The 17,104-nt window shown below is 51.8% G+C and overlaps 1 non-coding gene across 1 annotated transcript; it reads left to right on the forward strand.

Annotated features, from left to right (window-relative positions):
• The first annotated feature begins 76 nt into the window (after window positions 1-76).
• On the forward strand, window positions 77-157 carry TRNAL-AAG (transfer RNA leucine (anticodon AAG)). The gene has a single exon. It is a non-coding gene; the product is annotated as a tRNA-Leu (tRNA).
• The last annotated feature ends 16,947 nt before the right edge of the window (window positions 158-17,104 follow it).

Genomic DNA, 17,104 nt, shown 5'->3' on the forward strand with positions numbered 1-17,104 from the left:
ACTTTGACGAGGGAGCACAGCGAGCACAATTAGGTCTCACGGTTTATAGAAATTTAAAAGTAAGTTTACATAACAAGATCAGATGGCCGAGTTGGTCTAAGGCGCCAGATTAAGGCTCTGGTCCGAAAGGGCGTGGGTTCAAATCCCACTCTGGTCAATTTTTTTTTTATGAAACATGATTTCTCGCCCGTATGCTTTCCTCGGGAAGAGACCCTAATTTCTCGCCCTATGCTTTCCTCGGGCAGCCCCATGATTTCCCTCCTGCTGAATCGCTCTGACGCCATCTTTTTTTTTACGGGTGCTCTGGGGCCATCTAATTTGCGGTTCTTCAAAGAAGTTTGACATAGTACCACGAAGAACATGGTTTTTTTGAGGGAGGGAAAAGAACATGTTTGGTTTGTACATGAAAGAAAAGGTTGTCTATTTCCTCCCCTCCAAAACATAAGACGCATATTTTCATTCTCCGGTTGTATACTGCTAGGTAGGGGACCTTGATGGCTGACAAGCAGATACTAAATTCAATAGTCGTCTTTTATTAATTTAAAATTTTAGATGGATACCTTAGACTAGTCATAATGGGTAATAACATAGACTAGTAACATGCACATGTTATTAGTCTATGTTACTACATCTATAGTGGGGAGTAATATATGTATGGTAACATGCAACACTTCATTTATTAGGCTATAGATATGTGTGATGTTACTTATACTACTAGCTATGTTACTACTTTAAAAATTTAGATGGATACCTTAGACTAGTCATAATGGGTAATAACATAGACTAGTAACATACACATGTTATTAGTCTATATTACTACCTCTATAGTGGGGAGTAACATATGTATGGTAACATGCAACACTTCATTTATTAGCTTATAGACACATCTTGTCTTGATATGTGTGATGTTACTCATACTACTAGCTATGTTACTACTTTCCTCTTTTTCTTTATTTATTGTTTTGCCACGCCATCTACTTTATCTAGATATGTGTGATATTACTACCTATGTTACTCCCATCGTGGGTAGTCTTATAACTGCACATTTTTATGCCCTCTCAGACCATTAGCATTTGTATCCGTTGGATCATCACTTTCAGGCTTCTCGGCCGTCCGATTGAATAGCACCATTGCGCGTACATGCTTTGTTCCAGCCTAACGAGCAAATTCGCGGGCAGCTGCTTCGGTAGTCTTTTTCGGCCCTCTGAGATTCAGTTGGGCCTATTGAGCCAGTATTAGGCTACTGTGCAACGCAAAAGCGGAAAACTAAGACAATCTGGACACTCGTGACCCTGGTTTCCTACGCTCACAATCTCGCCTGGCGGCGCCTCTCCATGGTTGACCAATCTAGGTGCCGACCAATGTGGGACTTGGACTGCAATAGCGACTAGCTGAGTTTGCACCGATGCGAGGGACATCGCCTGGTCGGTCTTTTCAGTTGCATGGGCGCGAAGGACAGCGCCTCGCCGGTTCGGTCGGTTGCACGGACGCGGGTGGCCCGGCGGGATGGGGTGTGGTGATGAACAGCCGCGAAGTTGAATCACCAATTATGATTGATTGACTGATAGACGTTTCGATTGTGCAAAATTTATATATTTCATACATTCATATATTTAGTCTTCAAATAGACTGGTGCGGCAACGCGCGCCAAATATGATCTAGTTTATTTTAAGATTAGACGCACATCCATACATTAAGGGGAACATTCAACTGCTTGCGCTCTTTCAGGAGGAAAATTTTCAAGTCATGGTAACGTCAGCAAGCATCACCGGATATCCGTATATCCTTGCATGCGCCCCAAGCTCGTCGGCAAGTCTGTTGTTGCCCTTTTTATTTGACATAGGTGTGATCTCTTGAAAGTTATCCATCTTGTTCTTTATGTCAGCAACAATCGGAAACAAAACAATCTTGTTTGGAGCATTAGAATCAAGGGGCGAGATAACTTGGGAGTAGTCAGATTCAATGCCAAGTACTCCACCTACCATCAAGAACATTTGACTCCAACAATCAAGCTTCTCTAAGTTTGGTGCCATGTCCTCGAGCTACACCCACTAGTGGTGGTACTTCAAGCTTCAAGGCGCTGACCACTGCTACAAGTGCCAATCCTCTAAGGAACTCAAACGAGAATGCAAGCAAGATTGAGTGCTTCACTTGCAAGAGACTCAACCATAAGTCATTTGAGTTCCCAACAAAGTGAACCATGATGATCGATGAAGATGGAGACTATGGAGCTTTGAGTGAAGGAGAAATGGAAGCTTTGCAACAAGTCACTTGTCATCATCAACTCAATCAACATGAAGATGCTCAAGAGTTTTGTGACAATGACACGAGCCTCGCTCTAATTGTCTCCAAGGTCTTACACTTCAACAACACAATGATGGTGACCAATGGTGAAACATCTTCCACGCCAAAGCGGACATTCAAGGACAATCTATCAAGGTCATAATCCACGGTGGAAGTTGTCAAAACTTAGCAAATGAAGAACTTTGCCCCAAGTTGCATCTCTCAAAGAAGCGACATCCTCGTCCTTAGAAGGTACAATGGTTCAGCTACTCCGGCAACATCCAAGTGGAGCACATGGTGCAAGTGTTTTTTCAAAATTGGAGCCTATGAGGATATTTTGGAATGCAATGTGATGCCCATGACTGTTTGTCACCTTCTATTGGGGCGACCTTGGCTATATGACCAGGACGTCACCCATGATGGGTGTTGATGGCCTGCGAGCGCACAAGGTTATTTGTAGCCTTTTCAAAATAAGAGTATCAATCCCACATGGAGCATAGGAATTGAGTGTTGCCTCTTGTAGTTAATTATGGATTTGTGCCTGCAAGTAATTGTAGACTACAGATAAAGTGAGGGTGGAGGTAAATAGTGATTTGGATTTAGAGTGGACTGAAAATAAATAACATAAAAGTAAATAGAAAACAACAACACGAGTAACAAGTGGCAATGGCAGAGGAGTAAGGCGTTCTTAGGGAGTCCAGAATCTCCATTGGTATTTCTAGTGCAATACATGCATATGCATAATATGCTCTAGATACTTGAGCCCACTCTTGATGATTATGCGGGGTGGAGCCTGGTACAATACACGTTCTACTCTAGGTAGACTTCGTGCCACGCACACACCACCATAATCCCCCCTGTAGATTATGACTATGGTAATTAAGGGTTACCTCGTGGACGCGGCCTCACTAAGGGTTCTCCGTAAATCTCCTATCAATTGCAAAGGCTAGAAGCAAAGGCTTTTGCTGTCACCTCGAATTACCTTCACATCCGAACGTTTACAACTAGGGGCAGAGCTATGGGCATTCCTCAGGGGATTGTGGCCCCCCAGCCCATGAAAAATTCCTCTAGAATTTTTTTAAGGGACATATAGTTAGAAGAAAATTTTCTCATTGGCCCCCTCCCAAACATGCACACTTTCCCTCCCCCCCACATGCACACTTTGCCTCCCCCCAACATCCCAATCAAGCTCTGCCACTATTTACAACGATGGTGATACACTTCATGGCCTTACAACGGTAATGCGAAGTGGGGCCCCTTCACAACATTCACGGAGTCTATTAAACTAAGCATTTAATAGAGTCTCACTAAGGGTTCCTGATGTTACAATGAGATGGATGTGAATGATGATGATGATGACAATGGTGATGATGTTGTAACCCCCCTGTGATTGGTGGTGAAGATGCAATCTCCTTCTTGCCAATCCCTCATCCGGATGATCTCCAGAGGCTATGGTTCTACCTTCTGAATGTGTTTCTGGTGTCTCATGCATCCCGTTACCGATTCGATTTCACACGGTGAAATTAGTGGACGAGCCGGTGGCCCTGGTGCATCATACGACTGCCCATATGAGCAGGCGTGCTCCTATGGAGCACCATCTTTTGCTCTGGAGGCGCCGCAAGCAATCTTATTTGGTCCCTTTGCTCCATTCTTTTATGGTAGTTGATTATCACATTAAATACATGATCTCACTGCTATTTTCTGGGACTCCTTCCATAAAATATTATTTCCTCCAAAAGGCATTACATGCGGAATACCAACAAAGAGAGGTGCATGAACGCGATAAAAATCTCATAAAGCCTACCATGTAGGCACAAAATAACTACCAAAATTATCACATAAATTGGACTCATCAGGTGCAGAAACTACTATGGCTTCAAGTTGAATGGCAAAGAGTATGTGCTCCGTCCTATGACTCCCAATCAAGTCATCGGCTATTGGAAAATATGCCCTAGAGGCAATAATAAAGTGGTTATTATTATATTTCTGTGTTCATGATAATTGTCTATTGTTCATGCTATAATTGTATTAACTGGAAACCATAATACATGTGTGAATACATAGATCGTAATATGTCCCTAGTAAGCCTCTAGTTGACTAGCTGGTTGATCAATAGATGGTCATGGTTTCCTGACCATGGACATTAGATGTCATTGATAACGGGATCACATCATTGGGAGAATGATGTGATGGACAAGACCCAATCCTAAGCGTAGCACAAGATCGTGTAGTTCGTTTGCTAAAGCTTTTCTAATGTCAAGTATCATTTCCTTATACCATGAAATTGTGCAACTCCCGGATACCGTAGGAATGCTTTGGGTGTACCAAACGTCACAACGTAACTGGGTGGCTATAAAGGTGCACTACAGGTATCTCCGAAAGTATCTGTTAGGTTGGCACGAATCGAGACTGGGATTTGTCACTCCGTATGACGGAGAGGTATCTCTAGGCCCACTCAGTAATGCATCATCATAACGATCTCAACGTGACTAAGGAGTTAGCTACGGGATCATGCGTTACAAAACAAGTAAAGAGACTTGCCGGTAATGAGATTGAACAAGGTATGGGGATACCGACGATCGAATCTCGGGCAAGTAACATACCGATTGACAAAGGGAATTGTATACAGGATTGATTGAATCCCTGACATCGTGGTTCATTCGATGAGATCATCGTGGAACATGTGGGAGCCAACATGGGTATCCAGATCTGTCTGTTGTTTATTGGCCGGAGAGATGTCTCGGTCATGTCTGCATGGTTCCCGAAGCCGTAGGGTCTACACACTTAAGGTTCGGTGATGCTAGAGTTGTTATGGGAAATAAGATGTGGTTACCGAAGGTTGTTTGGAGTCCCGGATGAGATCCCAGACGTAACGAGGAGTTTCTGAATGGTCCGGAGATGAAGATTTGTATATGGGAAGTCCTTATTCGGTCGCCGGAAGTGTTCGGGGGGTTACCGGTATTGTACCGGGACCACCGAAGGGGTTCCTGGGTCCACTGGGAGGGTCCACCTGCCCCGAAGGGCCCTATGGGATGAATATAGAGGGGAACCAGCCCCTAGGTGGGCTGGGTGCCAACTCCCCTCTAGGGCCCTTGCGCCTAGGGTTGGGGGAAACCCTAGAGGGGGCGCCCCACCTAGCTTGGGGGGCAAGCCTCCCCCTTGGCCCCTGCCCCCTCTCTAGATGCATCTAAGGGGGGCCGACCCCCTCTCCCTTGCCCCTATATATAGTGGGGGGGGGGGTGGGAGGGCAGCCACACCCTTCCCCTGGCGCAGCCCTCCCCCTCTCCAACACCTCCTCCTCCTTTGTAGCGCTTGGCGAAGCTCTGCCGAAGAACCACGAGCTCCATCACCACCACACCGTCGTGCCGTCGGAGTTCTCCCTCAACTTCTCCTCTCCCCTTGCTGGATCACGAAGGAGGAGACGTCCCCAGGCTGTATGTGTGTTGAACGCAGAGGCGGCATTGTTTGGCGCTTAGGTCGGAATCAACCGTGATCTGAATCGCTGCGTGTACGACTCCACCAATCGCATTCTTGCAACGCTTCCGCTTAGCGATCTTCAAGGGTATGAAGATGTACTCCCTCTCTCTCGTTTCTAGCATCTCCTAGATTGATCTTGGTGACATGTAGGAAATTTTTTGAATTATTGCTACGTTCCCCAACAGTGGCATCATGAGCTAGGTCTATGCATAGATTCTATGCATGAGTAGAACACAAAGTAGTTGTGGGCGATGATTTGTTCAATTTGCTTACCGTTACTAGTCTTATCTTGATTCAACGGCCTTGTGGGATGAAGAGGCCCGGACCGACCTTACACGTACGCTTACGTGAGACTGGTTCCACCGATTGACATGCACTTGATGCATAAGGTGGCTAACGGGTGTCTGTCTCTCCCACTTTAGTTGGATCGGATTCGATGAAAAGGGTCCTTATGAAGGGTAAATAGCAATTGACACATCACCGTTGTGGTTTTGCATAGGTAAGACACGTTCTTGCTAGAAACCCACTGAGGGAGTCCTGGATTAGGGGGTCTCCGGACAGCCGGACTATATCCTTTGGCCGAACTGTTGGACTATGAAGATATGAGATTGAAGACTTCGTCCTGTGTCCGGATGGGACTCTACTTGGCGTGGAAGGCAAGCTAAGCAATACGGATATGTATATCTCATCCTTTGTAACCGACCTTGTGTAACCCTAGCCCCCTCCGGTGTTTATATAAACCGGAGGGTTTTAGTCCATAGGACAACAAACAATCATACCATAGGCTAGCTTCTAGGGTTTAGCCTCTTTGATCTCGTGGTAGATCAACTTTTGTAATACTCATATCATCAAGAACAATCAAGCATGACGTAGGGTATTACCTCCATCAAGAGGGCCTGAACCTGGGTCAACATTGTATCCCCTGCCTCCTGTTACCATCTGCCTTAGACGCACAGTTCGGGACCCCCTACCCGAGATCTGTCGGTTTTGACACCGACATTGGTGCTTTCATTGAGAGTTTCACTGTGTCGTCACCATAAGGCTTGATGGCTCCTTCGATCATTGCTAGCGATGCGGTCCAGGGTGAGGCTTTCCTCCCCGGACAGATCTTCGTATTCGGCGGCTTCGCACTACGGGCCAATTCGCTTGGCCATCTGGAGCAGATCGAGAGCTATGCCCCTGGCCATCAGGTCAGATTTGGAAACTCAAACTACACGTCCGACATCCGCGGAGACTTGATCTTCGACGGATTCGAGCCCATGCCGGACGCGCCGCACAGTCGCCACGAGCAAGACGTAACTCTGCCGTCGGACAGTGTTCGGGAGATCACGTCCGCAGCTACTCCGGCCGTTAATCCAGAGCAAACTGCGCCGTCCGAGAGCGGAGGGATAGACCCCACCATGGAGGCCGCACTCTTAGTGGCGATAGAGCCAGATACTGACTTCACCCCTTTCGAGAGCCACGTCGCCGAACCACTGGATTTATCCCCGGCCACGGACTCTGAGCCGCCTACATCCGTGCCTATCGAATCCTATGGGGCGCCGATCATGGAGTTCACCTCCACGGATATCTTTCAGCACTCACCTTTCGGAAATGTGCTAAATTCATTAAGGTCTCTCTCCCTGTCAGGAGAACCTTGGCCGAACTATGTCTGGCTAGAGTGGGATGCGGACGACGAAGAAATTCACGGCCCACCCACCACCCACTTAGTAGCCACTGTCGACGACTTAACCGACATGCTCGACTTCAACTCCGAAGACATCGACAGTATAGACGACGATGCAGGAGACGAACAGGAACCACCGCCCACAGGGCGTTGGACCGCCACTTCATCACATGACATATAAATGGTGGATACACCCAGAGAGGGCAATGGCAAAGAGACATCGGAGGATGCCCCTCCAAGCAACACAAGCGCCGATGTCAGCGGCGCCGCTCTAAGTCCCGCCATAGCAAAAACAACGATAGCAGCGCAAGAGGAAATAACAGTCCAGTCGACTCTAGAAGAAACGACGACTGCACCACCCCGGTGGCAGAGCACGATCAAGATCAAACTGCAAGCATAGTACGGATCCGACATCCGAACACGATGGCGCCAAAGATAAGCCTCATCAAACCCCGTCTGGGGAAGAAAACAGTCCGGACGAAGATGCACACATCATCCCGGAAACACACTTGGAGCAAGAGAACCTCCATAGAAGGCTTATTGCCACAACGAGGAGCCTGAAGAAATAGAAACAAAGGCTCAAGGTAGCACAAGATACGCTCAACAGCAGGTGGAACAAAGTAACAAAGTATGGTGGAAGCTACCATAAAAACAGCTATCCAAAGCGCAAGCTATTACCAGAATTCGACGACGAGGCCTTAGAGCCTATACAGCCAAAGAATGATACGGCCAACCGGCCGGATCCACCACCTTGTGAACGCGACAAAGCGGCTAACAAAGTCACGCATAAGTCAACACACGATCTACGTGAGAACTTGCGTCAAAAATCCGGCGCGACCAGATCCATCTATGGATCTAGGAAGCGCGCTACGGTACAAAACCAACACCAAATACTGCAACCGTCCGAACACCACGGCACATCCCAATATAGGGGTGCCGCACACCCCTTATGTTTCACTGATGAGGTGCTGGATCACGAATTCCCAAAGGGATTCAAACCGGTGAACATAGAGGCGTATGACGGGACCATAGACCTTGGAGTCTGGATAGAGGACTTCATCCTCCATATTCATATGGACCGTGGAGACGATCTCCATGACATTAAATACTTGCCCCTCAAGCTTAAAGGGCCAGCTCGGCACTGGCTGAAAAGCCTCCCCGAAAACTCAATTGGAAGTTGGGAGGAGCTCAAGGACGCTGTTCGGGCTAATTTTCAAGGGACTTATGTCCGACCTCTGGATGCAGACGATTTAAGTCATATAATCCAACAGTCCGGAGAGTCCGCCCGAAAGCTCTGGAACAGGTTCCTCACCAAGAAGAACCAAATCGTCGACTATCCGGACGCCGAAGCCTTAGCAGCTTTCAAACACAGCGTCCGAGATGAATGGCTCGCCAGACACCTCGGCCAAGAAAAACCGAGAACAATGGCAGCCCTAACAAGCCTCATGACCTGCTTTTGTGTGGGCGAGGACAGCTGGTTGACCCGTAGCAGCACCAGCGACCCAAGCACATCCGAAGTTAGGGATGGCAATGGTAAACCACGACGTAACAAAAACAAGCGTCGAAATAAAGAAGGTAGCCCGGATAACACGGTGGTAAACGCCGGATTCAGGGGCTCTCGACTAGGTCAGCGGAAAAAGCCTTTCAAAGGCAGCAGAGAAGGACAATCGGGCCTAAACAAAATTCTTGACAAACTCTGTTAGATTCACGGCACCCCAGACAAACCTGCAAATCATACCCACAGAGAATGTTGGGTCTTCAAGCAGGCCGGTAAGCTAAACGCCGAACACAAAGGGGAAGAGACACCAAGCGAAGACGATGATGAGCCTCGCCAGCAAAGCGTCGGAGGACAGAAAAAGTTCCCACCAGAGGTTAAAACAGTAAACGTGATCCATGTGACAAAGAGGAGAAGCAAGCATGCACTCCGAGGCACACGCGCCATAGAGCCCGTCACCCCTAGGTTCAACCCCTGGTTGGCCTGCCCGATCACTTTTGATCGTCGGGATCACACGACAAATATCCGGCATGAAGGACTGGCGGCCTTGGTGTTAGACCCAATAATAAACGGGTACCATTTCACACGAGTCCTCATGGACAGCGGCAGTGATCTAAATCTGATATATCAGGACACAGTCCGCAAAATGGGGATAGACCCAACACAAATAAGCCACAATAATACTACCTTCAAGGGAGTAATACCAGGCCAAGAGGCCCACTGTACGGGCTCTCTACTACTAGAGGTGGTATTCGGTTCTCCCGATAACTTCCGAAGCGAAAGGTTAACTTTTCACATCGCTCCATTCTGAAGTGATTATCAAGCACTACTCGGAAGGGCGGCGTTCGCTCGTTTTAACGCAATACCGCATTATGCTTTTCTCAAGCTCAAGATGCCCGGTCCACGTGGCATCATCTCAGTTAGCGGAAATACCGAGCGTTTTTTACGTACGGAAGAGGATGTGGCGGCTCTAACAATCGCGAACTAGACGGCCTCACCAACCAAAAAAATGGCAGGTCATCAAGACCACAGAAATGGTTAGACGAGTCCTGCGTTCCATCATGTATACATGAGATTGGTGAAGGAGTAATGGGCCACGGGTAGGCTAACCCGACGCCCATAACCTTTCAAGACATCGGGGCTGACCGCGCCCCTCAGGATGCCAAGGAAAAGAGCCGCCTTCTGGAAGCCGGCTGGAGAAATAGTCGGCTGCCGGTAGACGGCCGAGTCCAGAAGGCAAGGTCGAGACGAGCCGACTCCTGCCAGGCGGCTTCCAGAGAAGCCGACTCCGAGGAGTCGGCTCGCGGCCCCTTGGAAGCCCGTACCCACATCAAGGGGGATGGGGTGGGAGATGGCTACAGTGCAGCCCATCCCCATCCCTTCCTAAAGGGTTGGCACAGCCACAGTGCGCTGTACCAACGAGGAGCCCCGCCCAGCGCGGCACTGTTGCCATGCCAGCCTTGACGTCACCATGGGCAGGCGGAGTCCTACTCCCATGACGGCTTGTCTGTACGGCCCAAGGACGACGGGCCCCACCAGTCAGCGAGAGTCAGGAAGACGGCGAAGAGCCCTACAATCGGACCCGATGGGAGTCGGCCCCTAGGAGTCGGCCTGCTCCTCCCACGGGCCCCACGCACCATTAACAAGACTAGACGGGGAATGGCTATAGTAATCGCCCGCCATGATGGCGGTGCTATAGCCATGATCCTTTGACCAAGCCTACGTCATTAGAAGCGCGTCACAGTGATCAGCAGCCAGCAAGACCCCCAAGCAGCGGGTATGGCCTGTCGGCTCCGTACCAGACCAGTCGGCGGGCCCCCCCGATCGGCGAGCCCCAGCAGTCGGCGGCCGAAGAGACTGACAGCTGGGCCTATGCCCAGTCATATTACCCTTGTACCCCTGGGGGGTAGGCCTATATAAACCCCCAGGGCGCCCATGCAAAGGGTTTGGACCCATTAGAACTAGACCAGAGGTATAGGTAGGATAAAGCTAGCCTCGCCTTCTCCTACCTCCAGCATACAGCTCGAGGAGCACCCTTGTACTCACTTTGCCTTAGTGATCATGCGGAGACCCCGTAGAGCAGGACTAGGGGTGTTATCTCCTAGGAGAGCCCCGAACCTGGGTAAAGTACGTCGGCGTTCGTGTTTACGCCTAATCCCGCTTCCGGGCACCGGCAACGTTCTACTCGCTCCCACTATGATAAGCCATCCTTTGGCATATATCGCACCCAACCCCCGACATTTGGTGCCCACCATGGGGCAAGGTGCACCGTCGTCCGGAGACCTATTCTGGACGGGAACCCTTTTTCTCCCTGGCGAGCGCAGCCAGCCCGGCACACCAGATGGAGTCTGTGTCGACGCGCTGCGTGGCGCAGAAATCGCCTGCGCGGCCAGTTGCCTCACCGATCTTGTCGGCGAGGTCTGCCTCTCTGACGAGCCCGCATCCGACACGGGCACAAGCGACCCTGAGAGCCTCCTCGCGGGCCTCCTCGACCAACTCCATGTCGCCAGTGAGCCTGCTGTGGACTTGGAGTCCGTAGGCTCCACCGACCACCGCGTTGCTCGACGTGTTTCCCACCAACATGGTGGTCTATGACGAGCCGCTCCCTCGCGCGGAGAGCGGCGGAAGCACCATCACGGAGGTGCTTGTCATCGGTCACGGCGAGCACTCCGACGGAGGTGCTCGCGACCCGCTTGATGCTGCAGTACAAGACCTGACCACGCCCATTCCTGAAGACGCCGAAGTCAAGATGTTGGAGGCGCGCCGCCTTCAGCTTGTTGAAGGCGCCAAGAAGCTGGCCAGCATGAGACGCTTGTCGGAGGCCTATCAGTGCGAGGTGGACCGCGCTGTGGGTGGCACGTCGGCTCCCGCTGGGCCCAGCCGCCTTGGCGTAGTCCAGCAACGCGGCATGGCCATCGCTAACCTATTCGGGGCAGATCGCCCCGTCTACGCCACGTCGACGAAAAACATCCGAGCTGCCCATGCGGCAACATCCGAGCTGGACAAGTTCGAGGGCGAAGAGCGTCGCTTGATGGCGGAGTGCGTTCAGCGGCTCCTCGACACGGCCGCCGAGCAGAACGAGGCCGATTGCCGCACCAACGTGCTGCGACGGCATAATGACGACCTGCACCCCCGCCGAGACCACGGCGCGATGTCTCGGACGCCGACCGACGGCGTCCGTGGAAGAAAAGACAAGGAGTCGGCTGCTAGCCACAGTTGGAGTCATATCACCATAGAGCGCGACCAAGACGGCCGCCCAAGAGCAGTGGAAGAACGGGACGACTGTCCGCCTCCTCCCCCTCGCAAGGAAAGGCGAGTCTCCCCGCCGCCTATTGACCACCCGACGCTCGGCGAACGTCTTGGCCGCCGAGAGGGAGTCAGAGAGAATGATGCCCGCCACCGGATCGACCATCTCCACCGATCCCTGGCGCTTGAAGAAGAAGATGAGCTGGGCCCGCCGTGCTTCGGCCCCCGCATTCAAGACGAGCCTTTCCCCAGAGATTCACACTCCCAAGAGACACGCCCAAATACACCGGCTCTGTGAATCTGGAAGATTGGCTGGTTAACTACTCCATAGCAGTCAGCATAGCAAACGGCAACAAGCGTGTTGCCGTGAAGTATGTTCCGCTCATGCTCCAGGGCACGGCCCGGACTTGGCTAAATAGCTTGAAGCCCCGCAGCATCAACAGTTGGGTCGACTTCACCGATGCCTTCATCCGCAATTTCACCAGCACGTACAAGCGGCCTCCCAAACCTCGCCAGCTTTTCTTGTGCGTGCAAGGCCCCAACGAGTCAACTCGCGATTACCTCACGCGCTGGGCCGAGCTCCGTAACTCCTGCGAGGGCGTGCATGAGGTGCAGGCCATCGAATACTTCACCGCCGGGTGCCGAGAGGGCACCCTCCTCAAGCACAAGCTCCTCTACGACGAGCCAGAGACCCTCGACGAGCTGCTGATCATAACAGACAAATATGCCACGGCTGACTCCTCCATGAAGGCGGAAATCCAAGTTAGTGCGACTGGCAAGGTGGCTCCTCAGGCTCCTCGAACCCCGGCTAGAGACGCCAGTTGGCGTCAGCAACAGAACGACCACAAGCGCAAGGCCACACAGCCGGCTTCCATCAGCCGACAGGTGGCAACAGTCGAAGACCAGCAGCCGGAAGGGCCGCCTCTGCCCAAACGACAGAAGGGCGGCAAGCCCAACTAGTTGCCGGCCTTATCATATGAGCAGACTTTGGATGCTCCCTGCAAATTCCATAGTGGTGCGAAGCCGTCCAATCACACCACTCGGAAGTGCCACTAGCTCACCAGGATCGTCAAGGGAGACGACCTCATGCCACCCCCGCCTGCTGGGCAGCCTCCTCCTCCTCCTCCCCCAGCAGCCAGCGGTCAGACCAGTCGGCGCAATACAAGACGAATACCCAGAAGAGCATGGAGCCTATGTCATCTTCACCAGTGTAGCCGATGATCGACATAGCAGGCGGCTGCGGCAACAAGAAGTAAATGCGGTAGCATCAGAGACCCTAGAGTTCATGCATTGGTCTGAAAAGCCCATCAGTTGGAGCTGAGCTGATCACCCAGAGGTGATGCCAAAGCCCGGCTCCTATGCCCTGATTTTGGACGCCACCTTTGCCACGGACAAGCGAGCAGCTCGCTTCTCCCGAGTCCTGATAGACGGCGGCAACAACATTAACATCCTATACAAGGATACCATGGAGAAATTAGGAATCAGACAAATGCAGCTTCAGCCCAGCCGGACAGTATTCCATGGCATAGTTCCTGGCCTTTCCTGCTCACCAATTGGCAAGATTCTGATAGACGTCCTCTTTGGAGACAAAGATTATGCCAAGAGTCAGTATGGTTTGAAGTGGTGGACCTTGAGAGCCCATACCATGAGTTACTTGGCTGGCCTGCCCTGGCCAAGTTTATGGCTGTTCCCCACTATGCCTACCTCAAGATGAAGATGCCAAGTTCTAAGGGGATTTTGACCATAACTGGCGACTACAAGAAGTCATCCGCCTGCGCGGCAGAGAGCAGTCGATTGGCCGAGTCCCTCGTGATCGCAGCTGAGAATCGGCTCCTTAACCAGGTTGTGGCGATGGCAAGCAAGTAGCCAGAGATGTCGCCCGATCCCAAGGAGTCAGAAGCTGAGGGCTCGTTCAAGCCGGCCAAAGAAACAAACAAGATACCCTTGGACCCAGAGCACCCGGAGAGGTACGCTGTCATAGGTACAAACCTCGACAGCAAATAGAAGGCGAGCTCATCGATTTCCTCCATGAGAATCGGTACATCTTCGCATGGTCCCCCAAAGACATGCCAGGTGTCCTGACAGATTTCACCGAGCACAAATTACACGTCCGGCCTGATGCCAAGCTAATCAGGCAGCCCTTGCGCCGCCTGTCAGAAGAGAAGAGAAGAGTCGTCGAAGAAGAAATTGCCTGAATGCTGGCAGCCGGCTTCATCATGGAGGTGTTCTTTCCAGAGTGGTTGGCCAACCCGGTCCTTGTGCTGAAGAAGAACAAGCAGTGGCGTATGGGTATTGATTACACCAGCCTCAACAAAGCATGCCCCAAGGACCTGTTTGCTTTACCAAGAATCGACCAAGTAATAGACTCCACAGCCGGATGCGAGCTGTTGATTTTTTTGGATGCATATTCAGGATACCACCAGATCAAGTTGAACCCAGCTCACAGACTGAAGACCGCCTTCATCACGCCATTTGGAGCCTTCTGCTACTTGACTATGACGTTCGGCTTGAGGAATGCCGGCACCACCTTTCAATGTTGCATGCAGAAGTGCCTCCTCAAGCAACTCGGCAGAAACGCCCATGTTTACATGGACGATGTGGTGGTGAAGACGGAGAAGCGTGGAACGCTGCTAGAAGACCTCAAGGAGACCTTTGAGAATTTGTGCCGATTTCAAATCAAGCTCAACCCATAGAAATGCGTCTTCGGAGTACCAGCCGGCCAGCTTCTTGGCTTCCTGGTCTCCAAACGCGGCATAGAATGCGACCCTGTGAAGATCAAGGCCATTGAGAGGATGGAAGTACACAGCCGACTGCTGGACATACAGAAGTTCACCGGCTGTTTGGCATCCATCAGCCGATTCATCAGTCGGCTGGGCGAGAAGGCTCTCCCCCTATACCAACTCATGAAGAAGACCACTTTTTTCGAGTGGAACCACAAGGCTGACGAAGCTTTTCTCTAGTTGAAGTAGATGTTGACCACTCCACCTGTCCTGGCGGCTCCGACTCCTAAGGAGCCCATGCTCCTATACATCGCCGCCACCAGCCGAGTGGTCAGCACAGTCATCGTGGTAGAGCGCAAGGAGGAAGGCAAAGCCCTACCAGTCCAGAGACTGATATATTATTTGAGCGAAGTACTGTCAACCTCTAAGCAAAACTACCCCACTACCAGAAGATGTGCTATGGTGTGCACTTTGCCGCCAAAAAAATGAAACCGTACTTTCAAGAGCATCCAATCACTATGGTCTGCACAGCTCCACTGGCCGAGATCATTGGAAGCCGGGATGCTTTGGGCCGAGTGGCCAAATGGGCCATAGATCTGGCCCCCTACACCATCTACTACCAGCCTCGCACCACCATCAAGTCACAAGCGCTGGCCGACTTCCTCGTCGACTGGGCCGAGACCCAGTACTTGCCGCCAGCGCCTGACTCCACCCATTGGCGGATGCATTTTGACGGCTCCAAAATGCGCACCGGCTTGGGAGCCGACATCGTCCTCACCTCTCCCAAAGGCGAGAAGCTCAAATATGTGCTGCAAATCCACTTTGCCGCCTCCAACAACGTCGCCAAATATGAGGCACTCATTCACGGGCTCCGGCTTGCCAAAGAGCTCGGCATTCGCCGGATCCTGTGCTATGGGGACTCCGACTTGGTGGTCCAGCAGTCGTCAGGTGACTGGGACGCCAAAGATGCAAACATGGCGAGCTACCGCTTCCTCGTACAGCAACTCAGTGGATATTTTGAGGGATGCGAGTTTCTCCATGTGCCAAGAAACGACAACGACCAAGCAGACGCCCTGGCACGAATCGGCTCCACCTGTCAAGCAATACCAACCGGTGTCGCCCTTCAGCGCCTTCTCAAACCGTCTGTCAAGCCATCACCAGAGTCAGATTCTATCTTCGTGCCGGCTCCTCCTGAAGCAGTCGAATCCGACTTGAGAGCTCAGTTAGCCGGCACAGGAGTTCTGACGGATGGCTCAGGGGTCGCAGCAGTCGCACCCGGCCCGGGGACTTCAGAACCCGGCCCGGGGACTGCAGCGACTAGCCCGGGGACTTCAGAACTCGGCCCGAGGACTGCACCAATCGGCCCGGAGACTTCATCGACACAGCAAGCGGCTGCCGACTCCAACCCGCCGCCTCCCGGCCCAGCCACCCTTGTCCAAGTTGCAGTCCAGACAGTTGCAGAAGTCGCAGCACCTTCATGGGCCCAGCCCATCCTTAGTTTTTTGGTGAACAAAGAGCTACCAACTGATGAGATCTCGGCTCGGCAAGTGCAACGTCGGGCAGCAGCCTACACCATTGTCAACAGAGAGCTCGTGAGGCGCAGTGTCACTAGTGTCTACCAGCGCCGCGTGGAGCCGGAGCAAGGCCAAGCGATTCTCAAAGACATCCATCAAGGCGAGTGTGGCCACCACATGGCTTCAAGAGCACTCGTCGCCAAAGCCTTTTGCCATGGCTTCTTCTGGCCGGCTACTCTTGAAGACGCCAAGGAATTGGTCCAAAAATGCAAAGGGTGCCAGAAGTTCTGTTCCAAGCCACATCAGCCGGCTTCTGCGCTCAAGACTATTCCCATCGCCTGGCCCTTTGCTATCTGGGGCCTGGACATGGTGGGACCATTCAAAACAGCGCGAGGCGGCATGACCCATCTTCTTGTCGCGGTGGACAAGTTCACCAAGCGGATAGAGGCCAAACCAATCAAGAAGCTGAACGGTCCGACTGCTGTGACTTTTATCTCTGACATCACCATCAGATACGGCATACCGCACAGCATCATCACCGACAATGGCACAAACTTTGCCAAAGGCGCCTTGGCCCATTTCTGCACGACGCAGGGCATCAGACTGGACTTAGCGTCCGTTGCCCATCCGCAGTCAAATGGACAAGTAGAGCAAGCAAACGACCTCATCTTGTCCGGCATCAAGCCTCGACTGGTCGAGCCTC

This window comes from Triticum urartu, chromosome 1A (assembly GCF_056163025.1).
Source record: "Triticum urartu cultivar PI428250 chromosome 1A, HENAU_Tu73, whole genome shotgun sequence".
NCBI lineage: Eukaryota > Viridiplantae > Streptophyta > Magnoliopsida > Poales > Poaceae > Triticum > Triticum urartu.